Source organism: Pectinophora gossypiella, chromosome 2 (genome assembly GCF_024362695.1).
Source record: "Pectinophora gossypiella chromosome 2, ilPecGoss1.1, whole genome shotgun sequence".
In the NCBI taxonomy this organism is placed as follows: Eukaryota; Metazoa; Arthropoda; class Insecta; order Lepidoptera; family Gelechiidae; genus Pectinophora; species Pectinophora gossypiella.
Genome location: NC_065405.1, coordinates 13,130,886 through 13,153,165, shown reverse-complemented (window position 1 = coordinate 13,153,165; position 22,280 = coordinate 13,130,886). Strand labels below are relative to the sequence as shown.

The 22,280-nt window shown below is 38.1% G+C and overlaps 1 protein-coding gene across 3 annotated transcripts in view; it reads left to right on the top strand.

Moving 5' to 3' along the window:
- Positions 1 to 22,280, top strand: part of LOC126378067 (solute carrier family 12 member 6) — a 292,605-nt gene that overhangs the window by 74,393 nt on the left and 195,932 nt on the right. The window contains exon 1 of one of the 3 annotated variants that reach the window (XM_050026200.1): positions 14,185 to 14,542. The exons of the other annotated variants lie outside the window; for them this stretch is intronic. The gene's annotated coding sequence lies outside the window, so the exon portion shown is untranslated. Of the gene's footprint in view, positions 1 to 14,184; positions 14,543 to 22,280 lie in introns of those variants that run through there. 3 annotated transcript variants of the gene reach the window in all.

Below are 22,280 nucleotides of genomic sequence, written 5' to 3'. Positions count from 1 at the left end.
AAATATACAACCGAGTGTCACCGTGTCAGTCGACATGTCATGCATTCCTAATTAGCAGCGGTAATTAGCAACAAACACGTATTATTTGAGATAAGATATGAATAAGAGCATAATAGTGCTTTGTGTGTAAATGAATTAGTCCTTCATCTGTTGTGATGAATGTAGTAATTGAGATCCAGTGAAACAAATGATAGCTACGCCTTTATCGTACACACAATGTACTTAACGTAAAGCTGTTTTACATTTTTGCCATTATTATTATGTTGTATAAGTAGAGAGGAAACTATAGACTCTCAATTTGCAATTTTATTTCATATTAAAAATTGAACGATTAAAGTCCGTAAATAACCGGGTGGCGGCAATGAAAAGCTTCCAAAGGCAACTATATCGAGACCTGTCATTTTCACTTTCAACCGGTTTTGGCCTAATTTGTTAGCGCCATTTTAAACGGCCGACGGAGTGCCCGCAACAATAGTTCTACATGCAATTCCATGAATTAAAGATTAACTGAACTGATAATACCCGAGAAACTATGTCTAACTAATTAATCTCTTATTCACGAATCTTTAACGGACTTAAACATATAAAGCTTTTCATTACATATGTTTCCCAACCAGAAGCAAGACTTAATTAAGGGTTTTACTGAATAGGTTTTGTTCAATGAGGTTCCATTGGTATAAAACAAGAAAACATTCATGGAAATTAGAGAAACTCTACCGTCTTTGGTTGATAAAGGGGTGTTTAAATGAATAGGCCATCCCACTTGCGTCAGACGGAGTACTGCGGGGCGGAAGGCAAGAGGGAAACCACTGCCCTATTTTCCCCTAAAAACTAGCATGGAAAATGCTGCACCGACAAGAGCGTGGCTCTTAAATTGATGATGATGATGAAACGAATAGGCCTTGACAACAAAAGGGTCATCATATCCAATGGCTGCAAATTGTTTTTGATTACTTATCCCCCCCTCCCCATTAAGGATTACATAAGTTCATGTATGTAGATAAACTACCTCCGAACGGACAACTACCAATCAATAGTACCAGCAAAATGAACTTTGAACTGAAAATAAAAAAGCATAGTGAGGTACGCCTGGCATATACGGATCTAGTTAATACCTATCGACAGAGAGAACTTCGTTTTGACTACATTCCAATATTTCCAATACTGGCAAAATTCCATTCCTAGAATAATGTGGAAGAAAATGGGGTAAAGTGGATGCCAGGATAGCAAAAAGCATGGTAAGCGTGCTGCATTTTTTAATCATTAATAGAATAGAACAGAAATTGTTTATTATAAAAGGACGTCACACACAAAACCAAAATAGTAACATCATTTAGAATACAGGTTTACATAAACGAATAGAATTATCACAATATAAATTTACATACAAAATCTTAATATTAGTATAATAATAGTCAGCAATGAAAGTACGTATAAACAGTAAGGAAATGAAATAGTAATATAAACAAATACGAATTCATAGAAAATGTTAGCAGGAAATTATTATGAATGTGTATTGTATAGTCTAATCTCCCCGGCCTTTGCATATTTTGCCTACATTTTCGTTCATTGTCAACTTCGGTCAATCGTCAATGAAAACTTACAATAGGTGGAATGAAATCATCATCCCCCTAGCATTATCCCGTTTTTCACAGGGTCCGCTAACCTAACCTGAAGGTTTGACAATTCCGGTTTTTTTTGAAGCGACTGCCTGTCTAACCTTCCAAACCGAAGGGAAAACCAGCCCAATACAGGTTAGGTCACATACCTCTGAAAATACATTTCCCGGGAATGTGGGTCTCCTCACGATGTTTTCCTTTACCGCTGAGCACGTGATAATCATTTAAGATCCAAACATGAATCAGAAGACAAATTCGACAATCATTGGTTTAGGCCAGTGCTGGATTCGAACCTGCGACTTCAAAGTGAGAGGCAAGCGTTCTAGCAACTGGGCTAACATGGCGAGAATAGGGAGAATGAAATATAAATTAATATTACTTACATCTTCACCAATTTTTCCGCGCGAAAACACTATTTTCCCTTCTGGCATCTTTGGCACCGGCAATTTGCTCTCCAGTCCAAGTTTGTACCACATCGGAAGCCCATTTTTAGGAACCGCCCTGATCGGCTTAGGTATCGAATCGATTACTTTCTTTAGTTCCGTTGGCTTCCTCAAAGTGATTAAGGTGATCTCGATTTCCGACAAATCATCGAGATCTAGCTCGTGTTTGGATGGCGCAGCAGGTATGGACGAGGGGGGTTTGGGTGACGACGCGGACATTGCCGACGGCATAGTCGTAGCAGTGTCCATAGCTTATAATTACTTAAAAATAAAAAATCACGAAAAATACGCACGTCGCATTCACGCTATCGAAACGTCACTAGAATTTTGACAATTGACGTTCGGTATTCAAACTTTCTTTTATTTTTTTCAATCGCAAACAGCCAGGGAGTTTTGAGTTTGTTTGCAAAATGGTTTTAAATGTTTCAGTTGGCTGGATTCCTAGTTCCTAGTTTTATTTGGGTTAGGTTATTGCACTAAAATTACTCCTTTGCACGGAATGTCGGCACGACAACGCTTCTGGTCAACGCTCCGGTATAATTATTTTATAACTTAACGAAACCTCACTTTATCATCATTTCGCTACAACTCCTAGATGTAAATTGTTTAAGTAGATTCTTAAATAATTAAATTACATATTTCCTTAGCAACAAGTGTGCTCTATTATAATTAAAATTTTTCAGTTCAGATATTTTTGTTCTCAGATAAAAGAATAAAAAAATATTACTATGGCTTTCAAACATCTACTAAAACATCCATACTAATATTATAATTGTGAAAGAGTGGAGATAGTTAAAGTGATGGAGAGTGACATAGGCTATTTTTGTCTCTTTCTAAACCCCCCATTTCCCTAAAATTTGGTGGAAATTTATATGGAGCATTCCGTAATTTTCAAGGTAGAAAGCTAAAAATTTGTATGTGCGCTATTTGTGACTAACAAAAACATTGCGCATCATTTTTTTTTAATCTGCTCCCAATCCCTTCACGCGGTTATTATCAGTCATCACGTGATCATGGCACTTGCAACAGTGTCGAAATATCGGGAGTCTCATATCCCTATTTGCGGAAAGAACCCGTTATTATGTGTTTTAAATTGTATGGTCCCATATTTTCGCAGTTTCAAGGTAGGAAGATAAAAAATGGCACATAGAGAAAGGGGAACCATGTTACCCCGAATTTAACGCGAGCGAAGCCGCGGGTAAAAGCTAGTACTTTATAATTTCTAACGAAGTATGCCTCTATGCCGTGTTGCTCTATGTATAATGTAGGTATGATGATAATTTATTATAATACCAACATTCTTCTATAAATCTTCGAAACCTCTTACCATGAAAAACAGTCCTTGTGCGTTGTCAGCTCGGTAAAAGCTTCATCTTTATTTAAACACTGGACGATCCCGAAGCAATCTCGGCCATTTCCTACCGTTTACCGTCTCTAGTATGTAGTCGGACCATCGAGCTACTTGACTGCCAACTGATCTTTTTATTTCTATTCTCGCTTACCATATTATATACGTAAGATCACGCTTATTTCCCGTTGGGGTAGGCAGAGATCACGGAACTAGGAACCTGACGCACCACATTCGATTCTTCTACTCTCGTCAAAGACTTTATGCATGCTTGCCGATTTAGAGTACTCTTGGTTTGGCGTCAGTTACCATACCATTTCATTGATAGTAAAAGACCACCCCTTTCCCGATACCCGATGGGAACATTGTGGAAATCACTTTGTGAGACAGGCCTTTGTTTGGTAAGGACTTTTCAGGCTTGAATCACCTGATTGTCCGAAAAAGTAAGATGATTCCGTGCTTCGGAGGGCACGTTAAGCCGTTGGTCCCGGCTATTAGCCGTAAAAACACCTCCACCAACCCGCAGTGGAGCAGCGTGGTGGAGTATGCTCCATACCCCCTCCGGTTGATTGAGGGGAGGCCTGTGCCCAGCAGTGGGACGTATATAGGCAGTTTATATTGACCACCCCTTTCAACAGGTAATATGTTGTATTTCATTACTATCTTTAAAAATATCACCAATTAGTTCTAACTTCAAATTCCATGGAGTTTAGAAATAAAATTTAAAAAACCTGTTTTTGAAAATGGAAATTTGTTGAAGCAATGTTGTAAAAACCCGAATTCCGGCTAAACCCCGAGTATTTCGAGAAAGTCGCCATAGAACAAAAATATCAACTCACTAAGACGCTTCGACTGAGATATGTCTGAAATATGTTGATGAGGAGGGACGTTTTGACTCATCGTCCTTTAACGTAACCTAACAATACGTATATATAAATGGGTAGCCTGAGGTGTATAGTCGCACCCGTCGCTAGCTATGTTGAATTCTCAAGTAATATGTGTTGCTGTTGCAGTTTCTTGTCATTTCTTCTCCTCAGCCATAACACCTTGCGAAATGACGTAAATTCAAAAATGTTACATTGACCTTCAACAAGTTTATCCATGATAATTACGTTGAATAAATGATTCTGATTTCTGATTTCTGAATAGGCGGCGAACCTACTGCCATTAACCGGGCATAGATACAAATCCTGGAAACCACGTCATATCAATTATCTATGATCATGATACGAATTCAAGCTCATAAACTCGAATTCAGTGGTTTAGAATCCTAGCCGGGTTCGATCTCATGACGTTACGATGTAAGTCATACGTTCTCCAAACAGAGTCATCACGGATGCTATGTTATTTTATTAACGATATGCTGAGGGAGATCCTTTTTTAATTTTGGACGCCCTCCACGATATGTATTTTTAGGTGATGTATTTTTAATTATTTATGTGTTTTTGTTTTTTAAGTAAACTTAAATTTGTTAATGTGGCGTCCAATATGGAATGTCTTCTTTCTTTCTAATATCATCACCGGCCCATTAACGTCCCCACTGCTGGACTTCCCTATGGATGGATAGGGAAATCGGGCCTTAAACCACCACGCGGGCCCAGTGCGGATTGGTGGTTATTAATGACTGCTAATGCAGCCGGGACCAACGGCTTAACGTGCCTTCCGAAACACGGAGGAGCTCGACATGATTTTTTTTTTGTGGTGACCCAAACTGTGACCGGCCTTTGCGAATGTTGCTTAACTTCAACAATCGCAGACCGAGCGCGTTTACCGCTGCGCCACCGAGCTCCTTTCTAATATACTACATTAGTAATCAGTTATATTAGAAGTAGAGTCTACTCTACTATACTACTATAAATAAACACGTCAACGGGTTTTCCCAAATCGTTATGAATGAAGGCAGGTTTATTCATAACATTTCCTGGACCTGAAATAATGCCTGACATCCAGTTGGTAAGCTTCACATTCGCATGTTAAGTCAAAAGTAATGTATTATTCATAAACATTGTCGCAATGTTCAACTCCGTATTGAATATTTTTCTATTTGTTACTTTCATTTGTTACACGTTCTAAAATAATATTTCGGTTTAGACGCATTATGTCCCATTCGCAGAAAGTCCCACTCGTAAAATGTTCATTCGCACAAAGTCCCACTCTTGAAACGTCCCATCCATTCGTAAAATGCCCCATTTACACAATCTTCCACTCCTAAAATGTCCCGTTCGCACAATGTTCCACTCCTTAAATGTCTCACTCGTAAAACGTCCTATTCGCATAAAGTTCCACTCTTAAAACGTCCCATTCACACAAAGTCCCAGTCCTAAAATATCCCATTCGCACAATGTCCCACTCGTAAAATGTCCCATTCACACATAATCCCACTCTTAAAAAGTTCCATTCGCACAAAGTCCCACTCGTAAATTGTCATATTCGCACAAAAGCGTACTCGCAAAATGTCAAATGTCTGTGGTTTATTACAGCAGTAAAACATGGGCCATGCCCGTTCCTATCGGCGTGGGCAGAGCATGTACTGCTTATATTATTCAATAAATCAATAGAATGTTAGTGATATCGTAACGAATACTCAGGGAGATGATTCAGACCATGATCCTGAGTTAATATCAAGTGGAATTTTCCGTCGCAAAACTATGGAACTGAAAATAATAAAAACACTTAAAAAAGATATATGAATTGCAGTACAAACGATAGATCGTACTGAACCTTTTCTAAGATATCTCCAATTTGGTCAATGTACGTCCTTCTAGATCTTTCTCTGCCAGGCCTACCACCAACCTTCGCTTTATATACTGCTTTTGTAATCCTATTATTCTTCATCCGCTCTACGTATCCAAATCAACTCAACATTCCCTTCTCAATATTAGTCACTATATCGTTTTTTACACCACATCTCTCTTATCACACTGTTTCTCACTCTATCACTCAATTTAACACCGCAGATGCTACGCAGTGACCTCATTTCTACGCCATTAATCTTACTTTCATGCTAAAAAATAATTATTTTAAAAAATGCCACCTGTTTTGTTGGACTGACAGGAAGCTGGGTGAGGTGTCGGTTCTTAGTTCGTCTTGCGATGGATGTACCTCTGAATACCCCAATTGGGATGTGGTCGTGAGCTTATGTTATGTAATATTGTTACGTAGTAAAAAAATAGACTTGTTAAAGACAGATACCAAACTACTTTTGCTGGGATAGGTAGAGCCAAAAGAATTCCATAGTCTTTGCTTTACCCCGATGGGAAATCGCGTAAATTTATACAAATAACTTCATTGCACATTAAACGCAACAAAAGGACAATGACAAGAAAAAAAATAATAAAACCCGATTAAAAAACATGCTTTTAAAAGCGAAAAATAATAATTGTTTATATATGATCAAACGAACTTCGTAAGTGAAGTTCGATCAATATTATATAAGTCGCTTCATTCGTAGATATAAGTTAACCAGGTAGTCCTTTTAGCCTACAAGGCAGCTCCGCACGATTTTAAAGATTAAAAAGTATCGATTTTGACTCGATACCAAAAAATCGATTACGATAGTTTTACTTCACTTGCCACCCCATCCTAGATTACTCATTCTTTAGAGTTAAAGAGATGATGCAAAACTTTCGAAAGGGATGATGAGAGGGTGGGAACTTATATCTACGAATGAAGCGACTTATATAATATTGATCGAACTTCACTTACGAAGTTCGTTTGATCATATATTATATTACTTCGCTTCATTCTACGATATAAGTTAACCAGGTAGATGTTTAGAGCAAAGTTTTGCTTTCATAAAGAAATTAACGCCGATAGATAACTTAAATATATGTTTATTCTTCGATATTTATAACTATTCAGAAAACATTTACCAATCAATCAGTCTTGTTTTTACATAGTACAAATAATTTTAGTTCCAGTTGATTATTTCATAAAGGTAAGTACATAACAAAAAACTTGGGCTTCTTGCCCTAACAATAATAATTCATTACTGATTACACACTGATCTGGCAAAATCACTTTCATCGATAACTCGACGGTGATAAAATTTTGCGAATATTTCGGAATCTTTTGTCCAGCCTGCGGTTTTCCTAATAATATCGACGCTGAGACCACTGGCTGCCGCAGCAGACGTGGACGCGTGACGTGTGCTGTGAGCGCTGAAGGTGTTCACATCTACCCCACTTTCTGCAAGTACCTGTTTTATCCACCTGCTTATTGACTGTGCTGACGCGCTCTTATAAGAGCGCTTCACAGTTAATAAGAGGTTCGGAACACTTTCTGGGCGTTTATCGCTCGTTATGGAGAGGTAGTCCCGTAAAGTGGTAGCAGGGCATATATTTGGTCTGTCCGTGAAGAAGGGAAGAAACAACCGTGGCTGTTCTCTATTTGCCGCTGACGTTTTTATGATGTCAGTTATAAATATTCTGACACCACTTGAGGAAATTACAATGTTGTCAACTTTTATTAATGAAAAAGTTTGTACTCTGTGCGCAGTACACAACGCTAACAATATTACTAATTTTTTAGTTATCCTTTCTAATGTAAGTTCCTCATTTGGATACCATTCTGCAATACAATTGAGCACAACTTGTGGATCCCACGTGAAGCTATATTTTGGCAAATTAGGTCGCTTTCTGTATGCACCTTTCAATAACCGCTTCACTGATTCATTGGAACCGATATTGTCTCCAAGAAATAGTGAAAGGGCTGATCGGTGACTATTTAAGGAGCCATAAGATGCTCCTTTATTGTACTGTTCCGTAAGAAAAGACAAAACTATTGCTACGGACCCTTCAAATACATTATGCTTATTTTCATGGCAATATGTCCACCAAAGTTTGAGTGTGACATTATATTGCATAATGGTATTGTCAGAAAGTGATGCAAGCATCAGTTCCCAGGCTACCGGCGGCACGGAGCGTCGCGTGAATGAGAGCCGGAGAGCACCGCGGCACCCAGGATAAGCTGCTTGTGAAGCGGGTGCTGGCTCCTGTAATTGGACCAAATACAGTGTTGTTCAGGTTTCATTATTAAGATTTTAGACACAGCTAGAGATTTAAGGTATGGGAACCAAGCTTGTGATTGCCAAAACGGGAATACTACTATTCCCGTAGCTTCATCATGAACAATTTTTTGTAGGCATTTTAACATAACTGAAAATGGTGGAAACGCGTAAAAAAATTTGTCAGTCCACTTTACAGTAAATGCATCGACATCGATAGCATCTGGATCTTTTTTCCACGATAAATAATCTACGCATTTAGCATTGGCTCGGGTAGCGAATAAGTCGATTTCGGGTTGGCCAAGCTGATCGACTATACGCTGAAAAGCAGGCTGTGACAGTTCCCACTCGGTGTCAGGATTCACTCTTCGGGATTCCTCGTCCGCTTCGATATTTTGTTTTGTGTTTATGTAAGATGCAAAAATCCAGATATTACGGTTTTCGCACCATTGCCAAATCTGTCTTGCAAGGTTATTTAAATGGGGAAACTGTACCCCGCCCATGCGATTAACATATCTAATAGCCGTCGTATTATCAATTCGCAATAATAATGCGCAGTTACTTTTTTGATTAGCAAAATATTTAAGAGCCATAAAAACAGCTAACAACTCTAAATAATTTATATGCTGGTCTTTTTCACTGCTTTTCCATCCACCATGTGCGCGTGAGTTGTTACAATACGCACCCCAACCAGTACGCGACGCGTCTGAATATATTTCTAATTCATATTCTAGAATGTTCAATGAATTTGAAGTGTTTGCAATATGTTCTTTCCACCAATTAATATCCTCTAGGATTATGCCTTTTAGTTTTATTTTAGCTTCATAGTTTTTATGTATTTGTAAGGCTAAGTATTTTTCACGTTCTAGGATTTTTGTATATAGCCAGCCGTATTTAGCTGCTGGACAGGAGGCGACCAGAACTCCAATAAGTTGAGATAAATCTCTGATGGAACAGGTAGGCAAATGTGAAAACTTTTCTATTAGCTGTGCAATCTTATATCGTTTGTCATTAGGTAAGGATATGGTCATATCTGATGTATTGTATATAAATCCCAGAAATTTACACAATTGCTGTGGGTCTAACGCGCTTTTTTCATAATTAACGACGAATCCTAAGCATTCGAGTAATTTGATTGTCTCGTGAACATTACGTAAACAATCGTTATAACTGTCCCCAATACAAAGAATATCGTCTAGATATATGACAGATCTGAAACCCTGTGACCGTAAATGAGCTACAACTTCTCTCATTAATTTAGTGAATGTTCTGGGTGCTACTGATAGTCCATAAGGCATAGCGGTAAACTCATATGTAATCAATTGCGAGTTCCCATCTTCAAACTGGAAACGCAAATACTTGCGATCACAGGAGGCTACAGGAGTAAGCAGATATGCTTCTTTCAAATCGATAGTGGCTAAATAGCCATCCTTAGGTATCATCCTCATAGCTGTCCTGTAATCTTCCATTTTAAAGTGGGGACTCGATACAAATTTATTTAAACTTTTTAAGTTTAAAATAAACCGTTTACCACCATTAGGTTTAGGCGCTAAGAATATTCCTGATAAGAACTGGTCTTTTGAAGCTGTACAAGTAGAGATAGCACCCAGGTCTAATAATTTTTTAATTGCCAAATTCATATCACGTCTTTCTAAATCTGACCATGATTGTATCGGGGCAGTATGTTGAACTACAGGTTTTGAAAATGGTATTGTGAAACCTTCATTAATCCATTTTAAAATAGTTGTATTATCAGTGATATTACGCCAACAATGATAAAAATATTTAAGTCTGCCAGCATGTACGAATACCTCGTTTATTGCTGGGGAGCAGCACGTGTTTTCGGTTGTCCAGCTGCGCGAGACTGTGGCTGCGGTGCTCTGCGGGTCGGCCCTACTGCTCCTCTCTTCTGCCCCCCTCGCCCCCCCCTGTTCGACTGGTAGCGCGGAGGGCCTGTCCAGTTTCCCTGGTATTGGTAATGGTAGACGGGAGCGCGGGAAGTTGTCGGTGTATTTGGAGTTGCACTCTTGGTATTATTATTGGTTGCAGGTTTTTTAATCTGCAGCCCTTGTTTTTCTATTGCCTTGGACGCCTTAATTTTTTCGGGAAGTTTGTTACCGAACAAGGTCTCGTCCCGCTCACTGTCTTGGATGACATTGAGGAAAGGCTTGGCTAGTCCAGGTGTTATGAGTTTTATCCGAGTTTGCGTTTCCATATAATGTAAGTCGCATAAGACGCGACAACCATCGCTTAAATGTTTTATCGCTGCAACTTTGTCATCGCCTGTAAGCAAGAGTGTTACAGCTCGATTTATGGCGCTCATCCCGATACCGAGCTGCTGTTGCGTGGTTTCCAACTTTTTGTCTCGGTTTCGAACGGCTTCGTTAATCGCCGCTGCAATTTCGACGTTCAGTTTCGGTGCCTGTAGCAATGGACAATTTTCCGGAACTAGGTACTGTTTTGACAGGTTCTCCTTCGCTTCTTTAGTTAAGCCTTTTCGAAGTAAAGGTAACCAACGTTGAGCCAAGTTGGGATGAATCTTTTCGCCGAATTTGGGCGTGTCATCAACTGCCTCTCCTAAAGCCGATAAAATTTCAGGGTCTAACTCTGGTACAGCCGCATTATCTTGTGATTGTGCGGGGTCTACTGAAACCGAGACTGGTTCCATCAAAACTGTTTGATCTACCACGTTAGGTGGGTCTGGTATAGCTGTCAGACATTGCATCGGCTGTTCCTCGTTTGGTATATCATCCTCCAAAGGTTCTTCCTCATTATCTAAAAATAAATAAAATGAGGGTAGGTAAAAAAAAATGTATGTATATAAAAAAAATAAAAAAAAAAAAAATTTTTGACCGTGGCCTGTCTCCCGGACCGGCTTAGGCGCTTAATTTTGCACTAGCATTAGCTCTCATTAAGCTGTAATGCTTTTTATGCTTTGTAATGCCTTCGTGTTGGCTCACGGACAACCCCCAGGCTAGCCACGTTCGATATACGAATCTAGGCATTAATTTTATAACTTTCCGTAAAACAACGCTTTGTTTACGATTGTAAACACTTCAATCAAAAAGAAAATATATATAATACCACTGTAATATTATTGTCCACCAAAAATATCATAGAACACTGGTACTTACCAGAACTGCCTACAGGGGAACAATTTAATACTTGTAATCGCCTTTGGTTTTCTTTTAATTCGAGTTTTCTTATTTTTCGTTGGTAATGAGCTATCTTTTCATCGGCACTTCGTTTCGGCATTTTGAAATAATGTTTATAGATACGCAAGAGACGTGTTTACGCTGCCTCGCACGGAAAAAGAATGAGTAATCTAGGATGGGGTGGCAAGTGAAGTAAAACTATCGTAATCGATTTTTTGGTATCGAGTCAAAATCGATACTTTTTAATCTTTAAAATCGTGCGGAGCTGCCTTGTAGGCTAAAAGGACTACCTGGTTAACTTATATCGTAGAATGAAGCGAAGTAATATAATTTTATTTTATTTTATTTTATTTTGGACAACAGACAGTCATAATACAGCATTTATGTGTTACATAGTGATAAGTGAAGACAAAGAGTGCCCACAATTTAAGTTTACTTATGCTAACCAACTCGAATATTTATTTATTGACGCCTACCACTTAGAATAAGCTAAGAATAAGGAGAGAATACTTTCCACAAATAAACTTGGCTTATCTGCAAGGCAACATCTGTGATAGCCCAGTTCTGAAAAAGCGTAACTTACATAATAGTGTCACGATTTTGAATCCCGGTTAGGAAGTGATAGATATATCAAGTTCTTGTGTTAAACATATTGAACCGAGCAAAGACCGATTGAACAATGATTTACATTCCACAATAAGTACTTTGTTAGTGCACTGGATTATTATTGATCACTCACTTCCGTCGATCTCGATGACAATGGGCGCACAATTATGCCCTCTTCTCAATCAGTATTCAGTTCATTGCTTTGTGTAAAGAGATAGAATGTCAAGTGAAGTCAAACCACATGCGATAAATCAATAATAATCTAAGTCACCTCAAATAAAAAATAAGGGTTTATATCATAATTATGAGACGTGAACGGAATAGACGTCGATTAGTCGGCCGATATCATAGTCACCGACTAGTTAGTAAAAGGGTCGACTTGAATAAGTTAGTTAAAATAGTTTAAATGAAAATGCAGAGTGAATATTAATTAAATAATATTAACATAAATGACACAAACAAATGTACACGAAAGAATAAGTAATATAATCTACATATTCTGCATGTAATACCATGAGTGAATTGGCCAACTAGTCGGCTTTCTGGGGCCGACTAATCGGCTTGTCGGCCAAAGCTATAGTTAGCCCATCTCTAATAAGTAAAGGTTTCAATCTTAGAACTGAGTACGTATGAAAATTGGCTACAAGTTAATTTCTTATTGCTTGTAATTCTGTCCCCCATAGGGATTGCGAATGTGAATTGCTGTATGTTTGTAGGTGTTTAGGAATGTCACACGGGAGCAATATTGCCTCTATTTGTGGAACTCGTACTGAAGCAAGTACCTACGTATTTGTATCAGGGGTCTTTCGCGACTCAATATTAACCCTGACACCAGGATAAGTGAATTCGCGGTCATTGACCTCACAACGCACGAAAAAGATTATTGAGTTATTTATAATCAGACATGATTTGAATTTAGAAACATGAATGTTTTACATAAACTAGACTAAAGTCTACAGTCTCTGACCTTTTGAACACCGCGCATGTATGCTAACTAATTCCTAACTCCTTCATAGGCAAATGTAATATCATCATATCATTGATAAATATTAATCTTATTGAATAGAAGTAGGTGCATGTATATAGGTAAGTAAGTGCTATACATCTATGTCTATCTCTTTAGGGAAACAGGCGTGATGCTAAGTTATGTTATGGAAAAGAAAAGAACTGTAAACAATGTCATAAAATATTAATGGATTTATTTTTAACTCGCGTTGAATTCCAACAAGTTTATCCCCTCTATTTACGTAGTAGGCATAGCTACTTACCTATTAAGTATTTTTCTCTATGCTTCTAATCTAGACGGTTAATAAAAAAACATAATAATACATTATTATGTATGTCGTTTCCATATCTCGGGTCTATGGAGTCCCGGACTTTTGGAAGGCGTGCGTCGGGCCGAAGCCAACACGCAGAGGCTCCTTTAGACAATTGAATTTAAATGTAATATAAATTATTATTATTATTTTAGGTACATCAAGTTGCTTGTCTTCTCAAACATGTAATTATGTCCAAAATGGTGGACTGCGATCACCTGTCAGTCCTGTCGTCATACCTCTACGTTTCATTTTATCCATCTCAGGACTGACATCCAAGAATTTGTATCAAAAGTGACTGCAAGTCATTTATCCACCTTTAGGGATCATGGGTGTAAGTTTTTATTACGTAGGCGTTTAGATATAGGTACACTACCGAATTTTAAGATTTAAGTTAGATTTTTGTATTTAAAATGTTAACCACATTGTTAGTACCTTAGTAGGTACTGTGAGTTGCTTAATTAATAAAGTAATGGGTAGATTCTTCCAAACACGTGCACGTGATACAGCTACGAGAAAAACGCACAGAAAACTATTCATCAAGCGTTCACGTCCGCTACAACTTCAGCAATTAATAATTTTCTGCAAGTCAGTAAACTGGGTACAGTGGGTAACTACATATATAGCGGTACAGTCGCGTACAGCGTGTTGAAATTGCGCAGACCCGCCGCGCGGAGCGAGCCGGCGCGCCACTGAACAGACGACTCTCAACCGCCGCGAGAGGCGACGCGTGTTGCCGCGTCCACGGCGATCGTAAACCCCGACGCACGTGTTCCGAAACTCTTAATAAAAAAAAAACAATGAACTGGTGTTTAACAATAATGCACTACCAAATGTCAACTAAAACCAAGTGATGCCAACAAAGAAAATAAAAACAAAAAGTTTCGCGTGTAAACTTTACGCGAGTGCGTTTACCAAACAATAACAACTTGTTTATGAAATGCTACGTACCAATTCTGATTTTCACTGACAAGGTTAAGTTTGTTGAACTTTTTCGCCGGCTTCGCGGCGTGACGTCGGGTGCAGTGCTAACTAGATTACTTCGATACGGTAAGCCGGGTGAAGATAGAGGACGCATGCAAATGAAAATACCAACAGTCTGTGATAGTGATCCATTCATAGCTAGTTCAAGGTCGTAGGAACGACGTTCAGTGTTATCACTCCCTGTACCGGCGCTCGCTAACAGCATTGTGTTGCGCGCCGATAAAAATGAGATTAGGCATTATGTTTCGGTCAAATGACCCGTTTTAGCTAACAGAATTTCTAGCGGCTATGAATCGGTTAACAATGAACGCGTCGATGATTTAATACACAAACAACTACGATAAGACAATGCAACAATACAACGCGTAATACTGAGATTTGCTAGGTAGAGTTCGATATTGTAATATTTCTCGACCGTGTTCGAGAGCCGAGACAAACTTTTGCAATCTTCGTCGCTATTCGAATATTCCTTTTGTATCACGTAATTGTTTAGAGTGAGTTTAAAATCGTTATTATCTCTTCCATTTACAAGAATTTCAGCGATGTTGTTCAGACTATCTTACTACTATACAAAAAAATATTTGAAACAGCACCGAAGCGGTTTAAATTATGTAATTAGCATAATTTATGCGCAAAGTGTATATTTAAAACGTGGTTTGATAATAAAAAGTGCCAACTAAGTAAACAAACGCAGCAGTTATCAGGTTTTCCTCATTGATCGACAGTTCAATACTTAACCGCAGAATTATGTACAGAGCTAATACAGTATTGTTGTGTATAGATATATTATCTATGTCTACAATAAAGCCGTCTATGAGTTCAGAAGTTGTAACCCGAAGGGATCGAATGAACTTAACTTCAGAGTCAGCAAGTTTCACTTATAGGTACCTAGCTACGTGATCATAATTCGTATCTAATATAACTCGTGTAACTCATGTAACTATTGAACATTAAGCTGATATCTAATAATCCCATGTTTATTTCGTTTTATTGTAACTACCTAATAGTCACCGACTAATAATCGTTAGACGTCACAGTTTGCTTTTTCACTCAAATTCCATAGTCATTTCGTGTTTTGACGTAGACGCCTAATAGGAAACTTACCTATTTTCTTAGGTTTATATAGGGTTTATTTAGTTACGTTAATTTGCCAACAAACTATTTTATAGTAGCAGAACTTAAATAGGTACAGGTGTACCAGAATCTGATGGCAAATGGGAAAATACAATTTCTATAGTAAGCAACACTCGGGTAATTGGATGAAAACGTCTTGATACTTTTTATTTTTTACCTATTGACGGACAATATGGACATAATATAAAGTACTTATACAAAGGTTTTGTGCTACTGTTTATGTAACCAATATGTATGTTATCTTGAATAAAAAAAGCGTTTTTATTTTTTATTTATAGTTTAAGTGTAACTTGTAGTTTAGTAAGTACTTAGACACGTTATTACACTATGCAAGGCTGTGTAAAAGAGACATTTTCTAGACAAAGCCCGCAACAAAAACTAGGCAATCAATGGATGAGTAACTGCTTTTTTGTAGTACCCTATTTTGTCCTATGTTAGAGAGCGAGAGAGAGATAGAAAGTGGTTGCCCGATATAGTGCCTTTAAACTCATTCGAATTTCAAAACGACTTAATAATTCTACGCTATTATAATATCAAAATATAACCATGTTAACCTAACGTACTTATTTATACGGGACATCCTTAAACTTCAATGTCAAATAGATACATACATACATAAATTCACGCCCGTAATCCGTAATGGGGTGGGCAGAGCCACAAGTAATCAAAGACAACTTGCAGCCACCGTTGAAACGATGTCGTAAGCTGGATATGATAAACCTTATGGTGATAAGGGATCAGCCTATCGCCCATAACATTAGTCCATCATGTCAAATAGGGCTGCAAATTATCTTCTGAGTGATTTGTGACTCTACTCACCTAAATAGTGATTTCAGGCATGAATAGTATCTGTCTATGTAATTTTAAAGTCTATATTCCAGTTTTCGTTTCATTCAATAGGGCGCCACAATAAAAGAATGATTTCGAACCCCTTAGTTGAACCCTAAAAAGTATTGAATTTAATACAATAGCACAGCCCAGACTCAGACACTACACACATAAATATCGTTCTAACCGTGTACCGGTTTACTGCGTGCGAGCGAGCGAGACAGTGTCCGTGTGACTCCCTTACTACTTAACGGCTTACGGCTAATAGACAAAAGTGACAACCTTCAGGGGGTGAGGTAAATCTTACTCGGCGCCAATTCATATTGGTGCGGGGTGTAGAGTGTCCGTTCTATACGTATTATTATTCTATGACAATAACTAAATATAATACCGATACTCATTGTAAAGGATGACCCTTTTTAAGGTTTTTTTTTCCTTTATTCCCGTCTGCCACCACCAATTCTACCACCAGTGGGGGCAGATAGAACTGTTTTGGCACCACTGGTGGTAGATAGAAGAAATTTAGTTGCTTCTGCCACCATGGGGGTACACGATACTAAAAAGTTCTATCTGCCCCCACTGATGGTAGGTAATTGGTGATGGCAGACGGGAATAAAGGACCTTTTTTCATAAAGTCCAAACAAAGACTCATTAAAAAACCTTAAGTTGTCTTCTGACAACTTATTTGGGAATATTTTTTTCTCTACCCGAAAAGTAGTTTCTTGTGGTTTATGTAGCTTTTCCGCTCTTAGAGTTGCTAAATGGAAACAACATTTTACATTAAGATAACAATGCATCACGCCTGTAGCCATGAAGGGGTAGGCAGAGGTGTATAGTATATTAACCCATTCTTCGCCAGCTATGTAACTAGAACAACGTTTTAATATTTACAATAGGTAGTCACACAATGCGCTTTTAGCGGTATTATTCAGAAAAGTTTGTACAAAGAAAATGTATCGTCAGTTTTATAGAAATCACGCTCAATGTAAATTGTTTAAGAAGTACAATAGGACACTGTCATGCAGAGCTTAGATGTAAATGATATTTACTTGTAGTCGAGATATTTTTTTTTTTCAATAATAGTGAAGCATATAAAACCATTCCTTCACCAAAACATTCTGCTTTCTGAAACCATTTTTGCTTCTCCACTCTCATCAAAGCCTTTATATGTATAGATACGCTCGAGGGTTTAGAGTACTTGACGTGTAAATAATTATATATATTTCATTAGAAGAGTGGGATCTTGTAGGCTAGATTAGATTAGAAGAGTTGGGATACACTAGATTCTATGTACAAATGACATTGAGTTCTTTTTCATTCCTAATGAAAGAAGTTGCATTATAATGTTCTCCAAAGAAGAAGAATTAAACATCAAAAGTTTAAGTAGAGTATTAGTCAAGACGAAAGTCTTTGACCAGTGCGTGTTGCCAGTGATGACCTACGGCAGTGAGACGTGGCCGCTTACTATGGGTCTCGTGAGGAGGCTCGGTGTCGCTCAGCGGGCAATGGAGAGAGCTATGCTCGGTATTTCCCTGCTCGATCGAATCAGAAATGAGGAGATCCGCAGGAGAACTAAATTCACCGACATAGCTCGGAGAATTGCAAAGTTGAAGTGGCAGTGGGCAGGACACATAGCGAGGAGAACCGATGGCCGATGGGGCGGAAAGGTTCTGGAGTGGCGACCACGTGTCGGACGACGCTCAGTGGGTAGGCCCGCTACAAGGTGGACCGACGATCTGGTGAAGGTCGCGGGAAGCCGCTGGATGCGGGCAGCGCAGGACCGATCGTCGTGGAGATCCTTGGGGGAGGCCTATGCCCAGCAGTGGGCGTCATACGGCTGACGATGATGATGATTAGTCTAGCTGAGCATGCTCTTTGTTGCTTAACATTGTTAATATTTTGGACCCACAAGACAAATAGTAACATTACGTTAAACTTACGACTATATCCCAATTGGGTTAGTCAGAGGTACATCCATCGCAAGTTGAACTAAGTACCCACACCTCACCGAGCTTTCTATTAGACTAACGTGATAGATGGTGCGCCGTATCGCCGTCTATAAAGGTCGAGCCAACTATATTAGTACAAAGGTGCGGTCACAACACAACACTTTCAGAATGGAAATCCCCATATCGAGGGTTGAAAGCCAAATGGGTTTAAGCGACATTTTGGGCGAAACTGACTTATATATATATTCGGAATCAGCGATTTTTTCCGCGTCGACTGATCTTGGTTTCAGATCAATCGAAGCTACTTTTTGGCGCTTCAACCAATTAGCACTTTGGGTACATTTTTAAAAACCCGTGTTTTAACCGACAAAAAAATGCACAAAATTCTGGGCGGGTGGCAAATCAGTCGTATTCCGGGATATGAGTCGGTCACATAAGCTGTTATGTCTTTTCATTTTCATGATTTGAAGTCTGTTAAAGCGTTTGAAGAAATAGATAAATAATATGGATAATAATTGGATATATTTGGTATGAAGAAATAGATAAATAATATGGATAATAATTGGATATATTTGGTTTTATAAAATAAATTTAATATAAGGAGCGGGAAAATGAAACGGCGTCGTTCTTGTTACTATTTTTCTCTATATTGTTTTTCTTTTGTTTTTCTTTTGTTTTATGACAAAAAAGGTTACATCCCGTTTTCGCTAGATGGCGCTTGTCTCTGACATGCTGCCACCACCTAGGTGTCCTACAGCAATTCTTTGTTAAATAGGTAAGTAAATCAATACTAAAGGGTATTTATACAGAAATTAATTTAAAATTGATTTAGGCAAGCAAGTACTTATGTAGAACTCAACTTGGTTACATTATAAACATTTCTTACTAAATTATATCAATAGAAGGTAAGTACTTACTTAGAAATAATTAAAAATAGCTTAAGGTAAATATTAAGAAAATATTCTTGGTTACAAACAAACATTTGTTAAACTATAATACTAGTTTATGAAGTATTCATAGGTAAGTAAGTTATGCAGAAATAATAATTGAAGTATTTTTTTTTTAATTATATAAATTTAGTTAGCCTTAAGCAGTTAGGATTAGGTAGATTATATAAATTTAGTTTTAGGTATGTAAATTATATGAATTTAGTTTGCTTTAAGTAGTTAGTAATTAACTTAATTAGGTATGTACAAACTAATCTTAATTGACAAGTAGGAAATAGCTTTAGGTAGTAAGTGATTAATTTAAGTAGGTATGTACAAAACACTTAGCAATAACAATAATGGGTCCTAGTAAACCCAGTGGGTCAAAGATAAGATTAACTGGTACTGATGTTTCTTGCAAGGCGTACTGTATAGTGTCTTCGTTATTAGACCAGGCAAGCCCTAACACCTTGTGTGTCTGTGAACCTAGTGTAGTTAACGTGTCATTGGTAGGTGTGAGTGTCGAATTATCAATGTTTTCTAATATAGTTTGGGAATTTGATTTCCATTTTCGTAGGTTAAATTTTGCTTTTCGTAAAATGTTATCGACTTCTACAGCTGTTTTCGCTACTTGAAGCTCGTTATCGCCCCCGTATAATAAGTCATCCATATAGAAATCAGAAGTGATGACTGTGGCCGCGGTCGGGTACAAGTGTTTGTTCTCTTCCGCCAGCTGCTGTAAGCATCGAGTTGCAAGGTAAGGAGCACACTTCAATCCGAAACTGAGCGTAGTTAACTTGTAGGTAATCAGCGGGTCCGTCGGGTTTTCCCGCCACAGTATGCACTGTAAATTTTGTTGTGCTGGGTTAATATATATATTCCTATACATTTTTTCTATATCGGCACTAACAATGAATTTATGTTTTCTAAATCGAAGTAAGATACAGTCCAAATTGTCTTGGTTTACTGTACCTTTATATTGTAAGTCATTTAATGACTTACCAGTATTGGTTTTAAGAGATGCGTCTATGACTACTCGTAGGGGTGTAGTCGTTTTTTGGGGGTTCAGCCTTTTTTGTCATAAAACAAAAGAAAAACAAAAGAAAAACAATATAGAGAAAAATAGTAACAAGAACGACGCCGTTTCATTTTCCCGCTCCTTATATTAAATTTATTTTATAAAACCAAATATATCCAATTATTATCCATATTATTTATCTATTTCTTCAGCGTTTTCCCTGACAGTGATTTGTTATAGATAAGTCGGTTAAATCATTTGTCCTTAGACGAAACGAAAATAGATTTGGCGCTTAAATCTTTTTGCTTTAATCCAGATTTTATAAATATTGTCGCTTCAACCGTTTTGCCTTCGACAGTTTAAAAGTAAAATTGGCACTTGAACTGTTTTGCCTTTACCGAAAATATTCATAGAATTTGACTTCAGCTATTTATGCTACATTTTTTAAAAAAATTTGTCGTATAAAACAACTATCATTTTCTTTTGAAAGGACTTAAAACGTTTTTCCAAAACAAAAAAGAAATAATGTTAACATTTCAGTCATCGCAATTTTGTATGAAACCTTGTGCCCGCATCACTTCAACATATCAAAATAAGTATGGGCAGGTCCTGGTTGGGCGGTTCACACAGCTAAAAATTACGATTGGGAAGACCGGGAGTGTGCGTGTCATCATGTCACCCAAGCCGTATCCGTTGATGGTGACTTCTTTTTGTGTCTATCCCAAGTCGTTGTTGTGGTAGACTTTGACGTGGCTAGCGGAACCGAACTTCGAATTGAAGATCTGGTAACATGGCATACAATCAAGCTGGCCAGCCGAGTTTACCGTGTAATTGTAGGAAGGTTTCCGTTGAGTTTTCCGTATTTGGCGTCTTGGACTAAGATTTTCGAGGACTATATCACGCGCTATTCCAGGTTCAGACACACTCATCCCAACTATCAGTTGGCATGTTGAAAGCCACATGGTTGCGCTTGAGTACGTCTTTGTACCGCAGGTATTGTTCACCTTGTTTACAGTTCCTTCTAGACACCTCGAAATAGAAAACCTTTCTGTCATCCATTCGCATGACGTGACCGCACCATCGTAGGTGATGTTTTATGATGAGAGCTTCTATTCCGAATATGCCAGAACGACGTAATACTTCTGTTATTGGAAAACCATCTTGCCGTTTTATGCGAAGGATGGACCTTAGACATTTAAAGTGTTACGTATCAAGTACGCCGCTGAGACTTTGTACACTAATATTTTAAGTTTTCCAAAGGCTGCCACCGCACCTGTTGTCCGGGCTGGCAACTTCGATGACTTTGGAGTCATTTCATATTTGAGAACCCAAATATTTTAATTTTGAAACTTCCTCCAGCTCAGCGCCATTTAAAGCAACATTGGAAGAAGCTACATCCCCGGAGCATCCTCTGGATGGTTATTTTAAAAGGGTTTTGCACAAAACTATAAATATTCTGGTGTATGACTTAATTGAATCGGTCATTCCTCGGCCAGTTTGGTTAACTGACGCATAGATGTGAGACGTGAGAGATCAAAAATGATCTTATTCATTTTAGCCTTAATTTCAATTAAGCTATAAATAACAATTCCACAGAGTATCCTACTTATGCGTGATACAGAAGCGATATATAAAGAAAATAGACTAGGAACCATGGCTCCATGTGTTATGACATAGCCTTGTTTCGCGCCGTAGGTAACGACGAATAGCTCTGAAAAGTTCTGAAAGTTCTGTTCTGAAATCAAACTGTCGTCATCATGTCGTCATGATATTGTCGTATCAGGATAAGTCATAACTTTTCAGGACAATCTGTTTTCTTTAGAGCAATCCACAAGCCGCGTGAAGCCTCACGCAGCACATAACAAAGGCCGATGTTGTTCAAGCCTTTTGGCCTGAATCTGTTTAATAACAAAACCGTACCCCCATATCTCTGTCCGGACAAAATCATC